Genomic DNA, 15,479 nt, shown 5'->3' with positions numbered 1-15,479 from the left:
TCCTGACTGGTTACATATTGGTTGTGTATTCCAATTCACAGGAATACAAGTAACTACAGAGAATGCTGGATTCAGCCCAGTCAACCATGGGCACGGCCCTCACCAATACTGTAAGCATCTGATGATATGATATATGGGGTGCTGCCACAAGAAGATGGCATCTATCATCAAAGATCCTCACCATGTGGGCCATGCCTTCTTCTCATAGTTATCATGTATTAGGGTTAGAGTTCAGGTTACCATCTGGTGGGAGGTAGTCCTACATCACTAGATTCAGGAACACTACCAACTTCCTGAAGTTTCACATCATCAGGTTCAGACACAGGTTCAGCCACAGCAACTTTTCTACAACCATCAGCTTCTATAAATGTACCCAAATCCTCCCTTGATAATGGAATGCTATGGTAATATAATACACTACGTTGAACCTTTAGCTTTTTTTCTCCAATTATGTTTTAGCACATGTGTTTTTTCTGCAATCATTTTTCTTTTAGAAATTCCATGTGCAATTTTTGTATAATTTATGTATAATTTGTTTTGTTTTTATTTGTCTGAGTCTATGTACTCACCTTACCTGTCTGTTCAGCTGACAATAAAATCAACTTGACTTGAGGTTTACTCTGTCTTATTGTTTCCTTTTCCATAATTTTGTTCAATCAGACTGACTAAGATTTCTCGCATTGCAACCAATTTCTTCCAATTCTTGATTATTTCCTAAAATTAACCAGAATTGTGCCCTCTCTTGTTGGACTCTGTGGATATTCTGGCTCTTTAAGCATAAACATTAATCTATTTCAAGACCTCCCTGTGACGCTTTAATAATCTGTGTGCACGTGCCATGGTTTATTTGGTCTTTACTGTTCCTAGATTTACACTATTTAGGAGGTACTAGTTTTTAGGTCTAAAGTGAATGACCTTAATCCATTGTATCCCATTTGTCATGCTTTTCCCATTCACTTAATACATTGATATCTTTTTGTAATTTAAGGTTTCCGTCTATACTGGTAACTATAAATCTTCGTGCCATCAGTAAACTTTGTATCGTAGTTTTTTTTAACCAAATTAGGGTTATAGAGTCATACAAAAACAGACCTTTTTATGGTATCAAGCATTTTGCACATTGTATTGCACATTTTCAATTGTCTCTAAACTGAATGGTTTGCTTGATCATTTTAAGGGTCAGTAGCAGTTAAACATTTTACCATGGGTCTGCAGTATTTAATTGGCCAGAATAGGTAAGAACTGGGGAAGGGTAGCATGTTTTCCTTGTCTAAAGAACATTAGTAAAGATCCTGGAGGATGAAGGCAGTTCCTTGCAAGAAATCACCAGTTGTTAACTATCAAATAAAGTCCTATCCTTTATCCCTACTCATGCTTGGTTGCAATTTAGCCAGATTTTTAACTTGAGATTCCAGTAATTTCCAGACAACATATGTTGATATAACTGCCTGCAAATCCTTGCCTTCCATTCTCAAAGTTCTAAAGTAATGGAGGACACGCATCAATACTCTAGTCTAAAGGAAGATTTCAAAATCAAAAAGCTTTGCAAAACGGAGATAAAAGGAACTGCAGATGCTGGTAACTGGAACGTAAACAAACTATTGTAAGAACTCAAGATAAACACAAAATGCTGGAGTAACTCAGCGTGACAGGCAGCATCTCTGGAGAGAAGGAATGGGTGACGTTTCGGGCCGAGACCCTTCTTCAGACTAAAAGTCACGGGAAAGGGAAACAAGAGATATAGAAGATGGTGTAGAGAGATATAGAACAAATGAATGAAAGATATGCAAAAATGTAACAATGATAAAAGAATCGGGTCAATGATAAAAGAAAGACTGACCTTTCTGTCCTAGGCCTCCTCCATTGTCAGACTGAGGCTAAACACAAATTGAAGGAACAGCATCTCATATTTCGCTTGGGCAGTTTCCTCAGTCAATATGTAGAGGGAGAAGGCAAAGCTTGATTTACTCAAATTAGGAAGGTTGTGACTGGTGTCCATGGGCGAGCCTTTTGGGACCAGCAACCACTGTTCTATTAGCTTTAAAATAGTTATGGATAAAGATAGGACAGGCACACAAGTTAAAATTCTGAATTGGGCAAGACTAACTTTGATAGTAATAGACAGAAACATGATCAAGTTGATATGTAGTAGGTTGCTTGTGGGCAAAGGGACATACAGAAAGTGGGATGCTTTAGAAAGTGTGATGACAAGCGTGAAGGGCAAGGCAGGTGGGAGTAAGGAAACTCAACTGACAACAGAAAAAGAAGTGAGCATGGGACAGGTATAGGCAGCTGGGATCAAGTGTATCACTGAAGGAGTTTCAGGAACTGAGGAGTATACTTAAGAGGAAATCAGGAGGCAACAGGGAGTTGGAGATAGAACTGGCAGGTAATAATAAGGAAAATCCAAATATATTTTATGTATATTAAGGGAAACAGGGCAATTTGAGGGAGAATAGGGTCCCATCAGAAACCAAAGTGGCCATCTGTGCATGGAGTCGCAGGAGATGGACAAGGTTCTCAATGAGTATTTCTCCTCTGTTTTTACCATAGAGAAAGACATGACTGGGGTACTTGGGACAGTTAATGTCAATGACTTGAGGACAGTCTGTATTAGTCAATTTATTCACAAAATGCTGGAGTAACTCAGCAGGTCAGGCAGCATCTCGGGAGAGAAGGAATGGGTGACGTTTCGGGTCGAGACCCTTCTCGAAGGGTCTCGACCCGAAACGTCACCAATTCCTTCTCTCCCGAGATGCTGCCTGACCTGCTGAGTTACTCCAGCATTTTGTGAATAAATCGATTTGTACCAGCATCTGCAGTTATTTTCTTATACTGTATTACAGTCAAGCAGGTGTTGAATATCCTAAGGCATATGAAGGTAGAATCATCACCCAGGCATGATCAGATATATCTGAGGATATTGCAGAAATATAGAGAAGAAATTGCAAAAACCCTGGCTGAGATATATGAATCATCATTAGACAAGGGTGCAATGCCAGGTGGTTAACGCTGTGTGTCTATTTAAGGGCTACCAGAAGTCTGAAAACAGTAGCTCAGTTAGCCCAAAATCTGTGGTAGGCAAGTTACTGGAGAGTATTCTGAGGGGTACTAGTACATTAAAAGCATGCTGAGTGTCTTCCTGAGTACTTACTGTGCCTGCAAGCTAATCCTTCTTTCTTATGTAATTAATGGTTTCCAGCAAGATGGGTTACATGCAGGCAAGTGAGAGTGGTTCAAAAGGTAACTTGGTCAGTACAGATGGGCTGGCCCAAAAAGTTATTTTTCTTGCGATATAATACTGCAGCTCAGTGCACGAGTACTCCCAGATTTCTTTGTACCATAACATTGTGTAGATACACTCCATTTAAATAATGCATTGCTTTTTCAATCTACCTTCCAGAAAGGCTACCTTTACATTTTCACAATTTCTATTCCATCTGAAACCTCCCTGCCCATTCATACAATTCTTGCCTCTTGATAGTGGTACTTTTTAAAATTGTCATAATAAATTCTTACATTCTCACTTTGTATTGATATGCTGTAGTTTTACCCATTTACAGATCTGGCTAATTTACAGTGAGGGTCTATTTCATTGTGTTCATGCGATTCCTATTACTCAGTGAAAAGAGACCTTGCTGCAACAGCACAGTCACTGTGAAGGCTGAGTCCAATTTTCCTAATGAATGGTTTTACATTATTAAAACCTACCTAATTCAGTGTAATAGTGGTGGGCTTCATATCTTGGTGGCTATTCCATACGTCATCATGGTCCTATTGTGAATGAGAACAACATTTTTTAGTAAACCATCTCCAATAAAATCATTATTCCAGATGTATGAAGAGGGTGTGTGGGCAAAAGAGGTAATATTCTAGTTAAAACTGATGAAGTAGTGAAATGAAAATTTTAGCTGATGCTTTTAAAGCGATCTAATATAGAAAACAATATATTATGAATGGCACATTTTTTTAAACTATAAATAATAAAAAAGCCATTATTATCAGTGCAGATAGCTTTAAGGTGCAGAGCACGTTGATAAAGCATTAAAAGGAAATTTTGCTTTATTGATGAATCACAGAACAATTACAGCACAGATGGAGTCTCTACCAATTCTACACGACAGCAAAGTTTAAAAGGCACTTGAACAGGTACATGAATGGGTAGAAAATAGAAATACACGGGCCATGTGTAGGTAGAAGGGATTAGTTTGATTTGACATCATAGTTGACACAGATATGGTGAGCCAAAGGGCGTGTTCGTGTGCTGTAATGTTCTATGTTCTAAAGGTAAACTTGTTAGTTCCACACCTCTGCCTTGCAAACAAGTATGTGAATGTGTAATTCAGGAACAGTATTTGGTCACGCAGCCCCTGCCATTTAATAAGATCACCACTGATCTGATTGCAACCTCAACTGCATTTTCTTGTCAGCCTGCAGTAATTCTCACCCTGATGCTTACTTATCTTCTTCTACCATGAAAATATTCAAAGCCTCTGCTTTTCGTTCTTTGAGAATGAAGGATCCAATGACTCATGACTTTCTGAGAAAAAAAACACGTTTTTAACTCTTCCTTAAATGGATGACTCCTATTTTTAAATGATGACCCCCTGCTTCCAGATTCTCCCATGACAGAAAATATCTTGTCCACGTCCATAGTGTTAAAAGTCTTTGGGATCTCATATCTTTCAATCCTCGCGCATTATACTCCATTCACCAGATGTTTCCCCATTTACTTAACCTATCTACATCTCTTTGTTGCTTCCTTATGTCCTGTTCATCAGCAGATATAGCAATGATACCTTTGATGCCTTCATCCATGTCATTTTCAAAGTCAATTAAAATGGTGTGCCCTTGACCTGCTACATAAAATTAGCATGTTATATCTCCAAACTCCATGGCAAAGACTGTTGTTGAAACAATGTTTTTCATCCATAATCCATCGTAGAATCACAGAAATTGGCCCTTGCAGCCCATATAGAGCATGATGCCTATCCTCACTAATCCCATTGGCCTACATTAGGCCTGAATCCCTGTCAGCTTTTCCTATCGTAGAACTAGTCTTAATACCTTTTAAACATTGTTATTGTACCTGCCTCACTGCCTCCTCTGGCAGCTCATTCCAAATTGATATCACCCTCTGTGTCAAACACCTATCTCCCCCACCCCCCATCTCCCCTTTAATCACCTTTATATTCCCCCATGTCACCTTAAAGCAGTATCCTCTAGTTATAAATCCCCCTGACCTTGGAAACAGATTCTGACTGTCTATGTTATCTGCGGTCTTCACCATTTGTGCAGTTTCTACTGTGTGCAGTTCTGGTCACCCAACTAGAGAAGGAACACCTACATAAGGTTCCTATTTATTGACACCTATGCCAGACTCCTATTTATTAACAAGCTCATCTCCAAACTCCTGGACCTAGGAGTCAGCATACCCCTCTGTCGACATCACTGTGGTGGGTTGAAATCGAACAATGACAAACAAATTACCAGGAGGAGATGGTTTAGTAACATGGTGTCAAAACAACAACCTCTTCCTCAATGTCAGCAAGCCATCAGTATTGACTTCAGGAAACAAAGTTATGTACATGCCCCAAATCAGCAATGTGCCAAAGTGGAAATAGATGAAAGTTTCAAGTTATTAAGCATAAATATAGACTAAATTATAGAGAGACATGGACGTAACACTATAACACTGTAAGGCTACATTCTACGCACTGGTATTTTTCTATTTCCACTACCTATTGTATGTGTGTTTGGCTTGATTATACTCATGCATACTATGATTTGTCTGGATAGCATGTAAAGATAGCTTTTCACAGTATCTCGGTACAAGCGACAAAAATAAACCAATACCAATACCAATAACCAGCTTTCCCTCTCTTTTCATCCCCTCCGACTTCCCAGTTCTCCTACCAGCCTTACTGTCTCCGACTACATTTTATCTCTGTGTCTCCCTCTCCCCTGACATCAGTCTGAAGAAGGGTCTCGATCCGAAATGTCACCCATTCCTTCTCTCCAGAGATACTGCCTGTCCCGCTGAGTTACTCCAGCAGTTTATGTCTACCATTAACCAGATTTTTGTATAATGCAACATAGCATTCCAAGTCTTAAACCCAATGCCCCTGTCTATGAAGACAAGCATACCAAATACATTTTTTAGACTATCTGCCGGTGTCAACACTTTTCAGGGAGCTTGCACCCAAAAATCTCTGTAAATTAATACTCCTTAGATCCTGCTACTTACAGAAAATGTCCCAACAGAATTTGACCTCCCAGCGGGCATTACCTCACACTTGTTTGCACTGCATCTGCCAATGCCATGCTTGTATTTTCAGACAATCTTTTTTTGCTATCATAACTCCATGTATTGTCATACTTCAGTTTAACAATATGCATATTTCAGTTAAAATAAAATTCGCCAGAACATACCTCAGCTGCATGTATGCATTTTAGCTGCTTTCCGTTCTCTGCCTGTTATTGAACACAGAAAATAATTATTAGAGATTTAGAGTTATATACAAGAAGGAAACAGGCCCTTTCGGCCCAACTTGCCCTTGCAGATTAAGTTGCATAACTGAGTCCCTCTCGCCTATGTTTGCCCATATTTACATGTACCTGTCCCAGGGTCTCGTAACTGTAATCATACCTGCCTCTACCACTTCCACTTGCTGCTTGTTCCAGATGCTATCTTGGCAGGGAGGCAGGATCCAATGCAGGGCTGAGGCAGGTATGGAAGGTGATGAAAGAAAGTTCAGTGGACGGAATATGCAGGGGCATGGGAGTGATCAAGGAAGGATTGTTGGATTGAATTGCATTTAGTTTAATGCAAGAAGCCTTACAGGTAAGGCAGATGAGGGTGTGGATAGGTACGTGCGACTGGGATGATGTAGCCATTATGGACACCTGGCTAAGGAGAGGGATAGGACTGGCAGCTTAATGTTCCAAGGTATAGGTGCTGCAGGAGAGATAGAGGTGGGGATGAAAGAGGATACGGTATTGGTTTATTGATTAAAGAGAATGTCACGCCAGTAGTTCGAGATGACATCACTGATGGTTCATCCAGTGAGCCTACATGGGTGGAGCTAAGAAATAAAAAGGGGATGATCCCTTATTGGGAGTGTACTATAGGCCCCAAATAGTCGAATGGAATTAAAAGAGAAAATATGCCAGGAGATTACATACAGCTGCAAGACTAATAAAGTTGTCATAGAGGGGATTTTAACTTGCACAATATAGATTGAGACTGTCATTGTGCCATGAGGTTAAACAGGGTTGAATTTGTCAAATGTGTTCAGAAAAGTTTCCTCAGTCAATATGTAGAGGGAGAAGGCAAAGCTTGATTTACTCAAATTAGGAAGGTTGTGACTGGTGTCCATGTCATCTCGGGAGAGAAGGAATGGGTGACGTTTCGGGTCGAGACCCTTCTCGAAGGGAGATCCTTTTGGGACCAGCAACCACTGTTCTATTAGCTTTAAAATAGTTATGGATAAAGATAGGACAGGCACACAAGTTAAAATTCTGAATTGGGCAAGACTAACTTTGATAGTAATAGACAGAAACATGATCAAGTTGATATGTAGTAGGTTGCTTGTGGGCAAAGGGACATACAGAAAGTGGGATGCTTTAGAAAGTGTGATGACAAGCGTGAAGGGCAAGGCAGGTGGGAGTAAGGAAACTCAACTGACAACAGAAAAAGAAGTGAGCATGGGACAGGTATAGGCAGCTGGGATCAAGTGTATCACTGAAGGAGTTTCAGGAACTGAGGAGTATACTTAAGAGGAAATAAGGAGGCAACAGGGAGTTGGAGATAGAACTGGCAGGTAATAATAAGGAAAATCCAAATATATTTTATGTACATTAAGGGAAACAGGGCAATTTGAGGGAGAATAGGGTCCCTCAGAAACCAAAGTGGCCATCTGTGCATGGAGTCGCAGGAGATGGACAAGGTTCTCAATGAGTATTTCTCCTCTGTTTTTACCATAGAGAAAGACATGACTGGGGTACTTGGGACAGTTAATGTCAATGACTTGAGGACAGTCTGTATTACAGTCAATTTATTCACAAAATGCTGGAGTAACTCAGCAGGTCAGGCAGCATCTCGGGAGAGAAGGAATGGGTGACGTTTCGGGTCGAGACCCTTCTCGAAGGGAGACCCTTCTCGAAGGGTCTCGACCCGAAACGTCACCAATTCCTTCTCTCCCGAGATGCTGCCTGACCTGCTGAGTTACTCCAGCATTTTGTGAATAAATCGATTTGTACCAGCATCTGCAGTTATTTTCTTATACTGTATTACAGTCAAGCAGGTGTTGAATATCCTAAGGCATATGAAGGTAGAATCATCACCCAGGCATGATCAGATATATCTGAGGATATTGCAGAAATATAGAGAAGAAATTGCAAAAACCCTGGCTGAGATATATGAATCATCATTAGACAAGGGTGCAATGCCAGGGGGAGGGGAAAGAGAGGGACAGAGGAGCTATCTGAAGTTAGAGAAATCAATGTTCATACCACTGGGGTGTAAGCTGCCCAAGCGAAATATGAGATGCTGTTCCTTCAATTTGCAGTGGGCTTCAATATGGCACTGGAGGAGGCCCATGACAGAAAGGTCAGACTCGGAGCAGGAGGGAGTTGAAGTGCTCAGCCACCGGGAGATCAGGTTAGTTAAGGCGGACTGAGCGAAGGTCGTAAGCGAAACGATCGCCGAGCCTGCGTTTGGTCTCGCCGATGTAGAGAAGTTGACATCCGGCGAGACCAAACGCAGGCTCGGCGATCGTTTCACTCAACACCTTCGCTCAGTCCGCCTTAACCAACCTGATTTCCCGGTAGCTGAGCACTTTAACTCCGCCTCCCACTCCCTGTCTGACATTTATCTCAAGGGCCTCCTCCAGTGCCATAGTGAGGCCCACTGGAAATTAGAGGAACAGCACCTCATATTTCGCCTGGGCAGCTTACAGCCCAGCGGTATGAACATTGACTTCTCTAACTTTAGATAGTTCCTCTGTCCCTCTCTTCCCCTCCCTCTTGCCAGTTCTCCCACTGTCTTCTTGTCTCCACCTATATCCTTTCTTTGTCCCGCCCCCCTGACATCAGTCTGAAGAAGGGTCTTGACCCGAAATGTCACCCATTCCTTCTCTCCCAGATGCTGCCTGACCTGCTGAGTTACTCCAGCATTTTGTTATGCCTGCCAGAGGAGGTAGATGAGGCAGGTACTATCACAACATTTAAAAGACATGTGAACAGATTCATGGATAGAAAATGTTAGAGGGTTATAGAGGGTGTAGATGGAATCTTGGTCGGCCTGGGCAATTTGGGCCGAAGAGCCTGTTTCCGTGCTGTGTGACTCTATGACCCTCTGTCTGTAAAACCTGGGTTTCAGGTCCTTTAAATCTATGTCATCTAGTTTTAGACTTCCCTACTTTGGTAAAAGACTGGCCATTCATTTTATCTACGTGTCTCATGGTTTTATAAACAGCTACAAGGTCACCCCTCAGCCTCCTATTCTCCAGGGAAAAATAGACCGATTATCCAACTTCTTATTATAACTCAAACCGTCCATATCCAGTAAGATACTCTTAATCTTTTTTCCACTTTTCCAGTTTGGTTAAAGTATTTAAATTATTATTCAGTTATTTTTATACAGGTATAATTACGTTCATAATTACAGAGCTCTCCTTGGGAGGTCTCAAGTAATTTTTTCTTGTGTGCCATGAACAAGACTAGTACTTCTTGACTGCCCTGAAAAGATGACACTTGATCAGACATATCTAATCAGAATGACTATTCCAAGGATTCGAAAATTATCTGCATAGTATCGAGCTTGGGATGTGTTTCAGGATGATTTAAAGCAAACTTCTTTCCCAAAGCACACTGGTCAACTAATATATGTCAATTTGGCTGACTTTCATGACTACCTTTACCGGTTTAGCTTTCAAATCACTTCTGTTCCCACGGTTTTACATCATGGGTACATGTAGATCACTGGTTAGTTGCAATACCATTATTCCTGAGGTACTCCTTCGAAGCACAGAATGCAAATTTGAACATTTTAATTTAATTCTTCAATCAAATGTTTTAAAAAGCTAATCTCAATATGGCGAAGCATAAATTTCTGGATAGCTGTAAAAAATGTTTAGTTTTAACTGCCTCCCAAGTCCAGAGGCAATTAGAACTGGACAATAAGTGCTGGCATTGATAGTGACAGAAACATCCTGTTAATAAATAATTAAAAAAGGAAGCCAGACCTCAAATCAAATAATATGACTATTATGTGTAAGAAGGAACTGCAGATGCTGGTTAAAACCAAAGATAGACACAAAAAGCCAAAAAAGCTGGAGTTACTCAGCAGGACAGCAGCATCTCTGGAGAGAAGGAATGGGTGATGTTTCGGGGTGAGATCCTTCTTCAGACTTTTCACCTCCTTCTCCTCAGGCTCCAACATCATGGTCTACCAGTAATTTCATTGATATGGATTGCTATCCTTCACTATCTGACCAACTATCAAAGGTATTGTGAAGTTTGTAAGTTCATGCCCTTGCTCGTGCACATATATATTTGCCAGGTGGCTGTTTAACACAGATGCTTTCTTTCCCATACGCATTTCCAAATTTGCCATCAAAATCCACTTTTATAAAAGATTATCATTGACATTAAAAACTCTCATAAAATTATAGCTTCATATGGGGATTTGGGATTATGCAATTCTTAGAGGGGTTACATGTGCCCAGTCTCTATGCACTTTACATCAGTAATGCCATGAGGTTGAACTTAAACTGCTACATCATCTCATTGAGAGATAACTTACATGGGGGGCATGGAATCAGCTTTCTTTTTGGGTTGGATTGCCTTGGGCTTTTCATCTGATGACCACATGTTGCTGAGGCTAGAAAGAGATTAAAGGATGAATTGCAGCACCTACACTTGCACCTCTCACATTAATATGTGAATGGAAGAACATCTTCCTCAAGAGCCCTGGTGAGTGCATCTAGAATAGTGTATACAAGGTTTTGTTCTCTTCCTGAGGAAGGATATACATAAATGTGGAATAAAGTGAAAGATCGCCAGATTGATCCTTGGGATGTTAAATTTGTCATATGAAAAGAGGTTAAGCAGACTGGGCCAACTGCATTTAAAAGAATGAGGGGTTATCTAATTGAAAACGACAACATTTTTGTGGGACTTGACCTTTTAGATAAATTTGGAGATGATAGTTGGGCCCAAACCTCTCCTACATTGGTGCAGCACCCTCTCCTCCCGCCCCCCCCCACTCCCCCTCCCCGTACCCTCTCCTCTTCCTCTCTTCCCCTCCCACCTTCCCCCTCCCTCCTTTCCCCATCCCCCTCCTCCCCTTCCCCCATTCCATCCCCCTCAACCTCCCTCCTCCCCCACACTCCCTCCCTCCCTCCCCCCTCCCTCCACCCACTCCCTCCCTCCACCCCCCTCCCTCCCTCCCTTAGAGATAGATTTAAACTTTAAAATGTGAATAACTTTAAAAATATAACACCGATTTCAATTCAACTTCTTCCATTAGCACCAAAGGGACGACGGTGAGTAAGGTGGGCCTAAAATTATCGTGCTATCGTGTACCGTTTTGGCTGTAGATCAAGAACAAACAAACAAACGAGTGTTTTAGTATATAGATGGTCTTCGTCCCAAAATAAGGGAGTGGTCATTCGGAACAGAGATAGGATGAAATCTCTTCATTGAGAAGATAGAGATTCTTTGGAATTATCTATGGAAAAAGGCTGTGGGTGCACAGTCACTAAATATATTCAAGTAGTAGAGGGATCGATTTTCAGATTTGGGGACTCAAAAAATATAATGAAGATAAAGAAAAATGGAACCTATATAGGAGCCATTTACACTTAAATTAGTTACTGTCATTGTATTATGGCTATGTTTAATATTTCTAGTTTCTGTCTTTTTTGCATGCTTGTGGGTGTGATTTGATACGTAATGGGGAGTGTCTACATCTGAGGAGGCTAGTGTAGCCACAGAGATTGTGGGTCAGTTTAGTCTCAGAGGATGGAGAGAATACAGATTTTTACCACAACCACACACGTCTGCCACACTCACGCCAACCACAACCACCACGACCACACGGTAATGACTACACGATCTTTACTGTATTGTTTGAAGAAACAGTTGATATGAACAAAAAGTTATGAATTACTCTTTTGATTTGTGCTACTTTAATAAAGAAACAGCGTTTAGAAGATTAGTTTTTGTTATCTCAGAGTGCGGTGTGTGCGTAAGCTATACCTCCATTCCATCCCGAGCAGTAATGGCTATCGAAGTTGGACATTGAGAAGGTAGAGAAATTGCCATTACATTTATTAGTAAATGAGTCAAAAATCAAAAATATTTAATTGCCATATGCACCAGGACCATAAAAAATTAAATTCCTACAGTAATACAATAAACAATAATGCAATAAATGATGTTGTGGCACCTCCCAAGGGACAGGCCACTCCCAATTCGAACCCCTCGGCACTATGATGGACAGGTCCTGGAACGGGCTACGGGGTTTCCTTCAGGGGTTTGTTTTCAGTCTTCAGGCTCTCGCGGAGAGTAGTATGCTGTGTGTACAAGACTCTACGGAATTTGCCTGGCTCCTTGCCTTCTTTCCGGGCCCTATTGCAGACTGCCACACTGATGATCCACGACGCTCCATTACCGGATGACGGTTCCGAACAAGAAGCCCGCCGGACCGTCCACCGCGCTGCCTGCCCTGCCAGCTGACGAGGCCCAGCTCAACATGGTCGCGTTGAAATTGCCCACATTCTGGACTCCCAGCCTCGTGTCTGGTTCCTACAGGCGGAGGCCCAATTTCAACTGCGGGGCATTACCGTGGACGCCACCTGGTATTATTATGTGTTCAGCGCCCTGGACCAGGAAAAGGCCGGCTGCATCATCTCTTACCTGGCGGACGCCAAGTACCGCTGCCTGCAGGAGCTCCTGCTCCATATTTACAGGCACACCTGGATGGAGTGCACAGCCAGGATCCTCCGGATGGACGGCCTTGTGACAGGCTGCCTTCAGCCTTGCTAAACGAAAAATGGTCGCGCTGATGGAATGGCACGCGCTGTGCATTTTGTTCCAATACACTTACCTGCAGCAGCTGCCAAATGACATCCGCCTGCAGCTCGCCAAGGCCTCCTTCGTTAACCGGCAGGCGCGCCGACATGCTATGGTTAGCGCGCTGGAGAGACGTGAATGCGCTGGCCGCTAGCCCTGCGGCGTCCGAGATCCTTCATCAGGGCGGGGGAGACGTGGACGGAGTTACGGACGCGCCCGAAGGGCCGTGCGACCGCTCTTCGCCTCTGCCGCACATTCGCCCTCCGCAGCCCCGCCCCGCCCCAGCAGGCTCCGGGGGGGCACTGGTGCTTTTTCCACCAGCGCTGGGCGCGCTGCAGTGAACGGCAACCCAATCAAGACCTACGGGGTTCGTATGGTCCCACTCATCCTCGGGACCTGCCATTTCACCTGGCCATTTATCATCGCGGACATGTTCCAACCATTGTTGGGCGCGGACTTCCTCCAGGCTCGCTCACTCCCTCCTTGTCGATGTCCAGCGGGAGTGCCTCATACAACTTGTACGCACAGGAACTGGCCGAGTTCCGCATTCTGACTCCCCAGTTCCGCACCACGAGTCCCAAGCACGGGGTGAGTAATAGTATTCAGACCACCGGCCCCCCAATCCATGTCCGTGTGCGCCGACTCCCGCCCGACTGACTCCGCATCGCCCATGGAGGCCCTGGGGATCGTCCGGTGTTCCGACAGCCCATTGGCTTCCCCACTTCACATGGTCCCCAAGGCCAGCGCGGTTGGCTGCCTTGTGGTAACTACCAGCAGCTTAACGACGTGACCACCGCGGACCAGTATCCTGTACTCCATATTCAGGACTTCAACGCACATGTGGCTGGGGCCAAGTTCTTCTCGAAGGTGGACCTGGTGCGGGGGTACCATCAAATCCCGGTGCACCCAGATGACAACCCCAAAACGGCTGTAATCACACCGTACGGCCTTTTTGAATTCCTGCGGATGCCGTATGGCCTCAAAAACGCCGCGCAGGCCTTTAAACGCCTATTGGACTGGGTGTGCCGCGGGCTCTATTTCGTCTTTGTGTATCTCGACCTGCTCCGGACAGGAGCACTGCTCACATCTCCAGCAGCTCTGTCAGCGGCTCGAGGAACACGGCCTGGCAAGCAACCTGGAGAAGTGCCGATTCGGCCTCACCTCCATCGACTTCCTCGGGCATCGCGAGACCCCGCATGGTGCAGTTCCACTCCCGGAGAACATCAAGACCATCCGCCATTTCCAGCTTTCTTCAACAGTGCGTGGCCTGCAGGAGGTTGTGGAGATGGTTGCCTTTTATCACCGGTCCGTGCCCGGTGCGGCCCGAATCATGCCACCGTTGTTCCAGCTCCTGGCGGGTAGGCGGAAGGAGGAGCAGTGGCACGACGAGGCCGTGTCCGCTTTCAACGGGGCGAAGGAAGCCCTCGCACGGGCAACAATGTTGGTCCACCTGCAAGAGGGTGCTCCAACCGCCCCGACAGTCGATGCATCAGAGAAGCCGGTTGGTGCAATACTAGAGCAGTTGACGACCGGGTGCTGGCGCCCTCTGGCCTTTTTCAGAAGGCAGTTAACCAATGCCCAGACAAAATACAGCACGTTCGACCGTGAACTTCTCGCCATGTACCTGGCATTTTGTCATTTCCGCTATTTCCTGGAAGGGCGTTCATTTACTGCCCACACCAACCATGAGACCCTCGCTTTAGCCTTTGTGAAGGTGTCCAACCCGTGGTCCGCCCGGCAGCAGCACCAGCTGGCATTCGTGTCGGAATTCACCACCTCAATCCGCTTTGTCGAGGGGAAGGAGAACCGGGTGGCCGATGCACTGTCCCGCCCCACCATCAACGCCGTCCTGGAAGTGGCCCCAGGCATTGATTACATCGCCCTGGCATAGGCCCAGCGGGAGGACAGCGAGATGTTCGCCTACAGGACTGCCACCTCTGGCCTTCAACTGGAGTACGTGGCGTTCGGTCCTGTCTCGTCTGGCCAGCCGTGGCCCATCGTCCCTGCTGCCTGGCGCCGGGAAGTATTCAACTTCATTCGCGGCCTGGTCCACCCGTCCAGCCGGGCGACATCGTTGGTGGCCGCCATTTCATGTGGCACGGCCTGTGCAAGCAGGTCGGCCACTGGGCACGGTCCTGCATCCCTTGCCAGACTGCGAAAATACAAGGCCTCGTCAGGGCACCTCTCCAGCCACTCTGCGTACTTCACCGGCGGTTCGACCGTGCACACGTGGACATCGTGTGCCCTTTTCCACCCTCTCGCGGTGTCACCCACCTCCTCATGGTGGTGGACCATTTCATGCGGAGTCCATTCCGCTGGCCGATACCTCGATGGCGATGTGCGCTCATGCACTGTCCGCGCACTGGATTGCCCGCTTCCAGATGCCAGTGGACATCTCC

At 44.6% G+C, this 15,479-nt stretch overlaps 1 protein-coding gene across 1 annotated transcript in view; it reads right to left on the bottom strand.

The window, feature by feature from the left end:
* The window catches only part of LOC144610841 (uncharacterized), a 110,168-nt gene extending 96,899 nt beyond the window's left edge, over window positions 1-13,269 (bottom strand). The window contains exons 1-4 of the mRNA XM_078429805.1: window positions 13,115-13,269; window positions 10,808-10,885; window positions 6,433-6,474; window positions 3,712-3,774 (exon numbers count right to left, since the gene is read on the bottom strand). The gene's annotated coding sequence lies outside the window, so the exon portion shown is untranslated. The remainder of the gene's footprint in view (window positions 1-3,711; window positions 3,775-6,432; window positions 6,475-10,807; window positions 10,886-13,114) is intronic.
* Window positions 13,270-15,479: the final 2,210 nt, after the last annotated feature.

This window comes from Rhinoraja longicauda, chromosome 2, assembly GCF_053455715.1.
Source record: "Rhinoraja longicauda isolate Sanriku21f chromosome 2, sRhiLon1.1, whole genome shotgun sequence".
NCBI lineage: Eukaryota > Metazoa > Chordata > Chondrichthyes > Rajiformes > Arhynchobatidae > Rhinoraja > Rhinoraja longicauda.
This window is presented reverse-complemented; position numbering and strand designations above follow the sequence as displayed.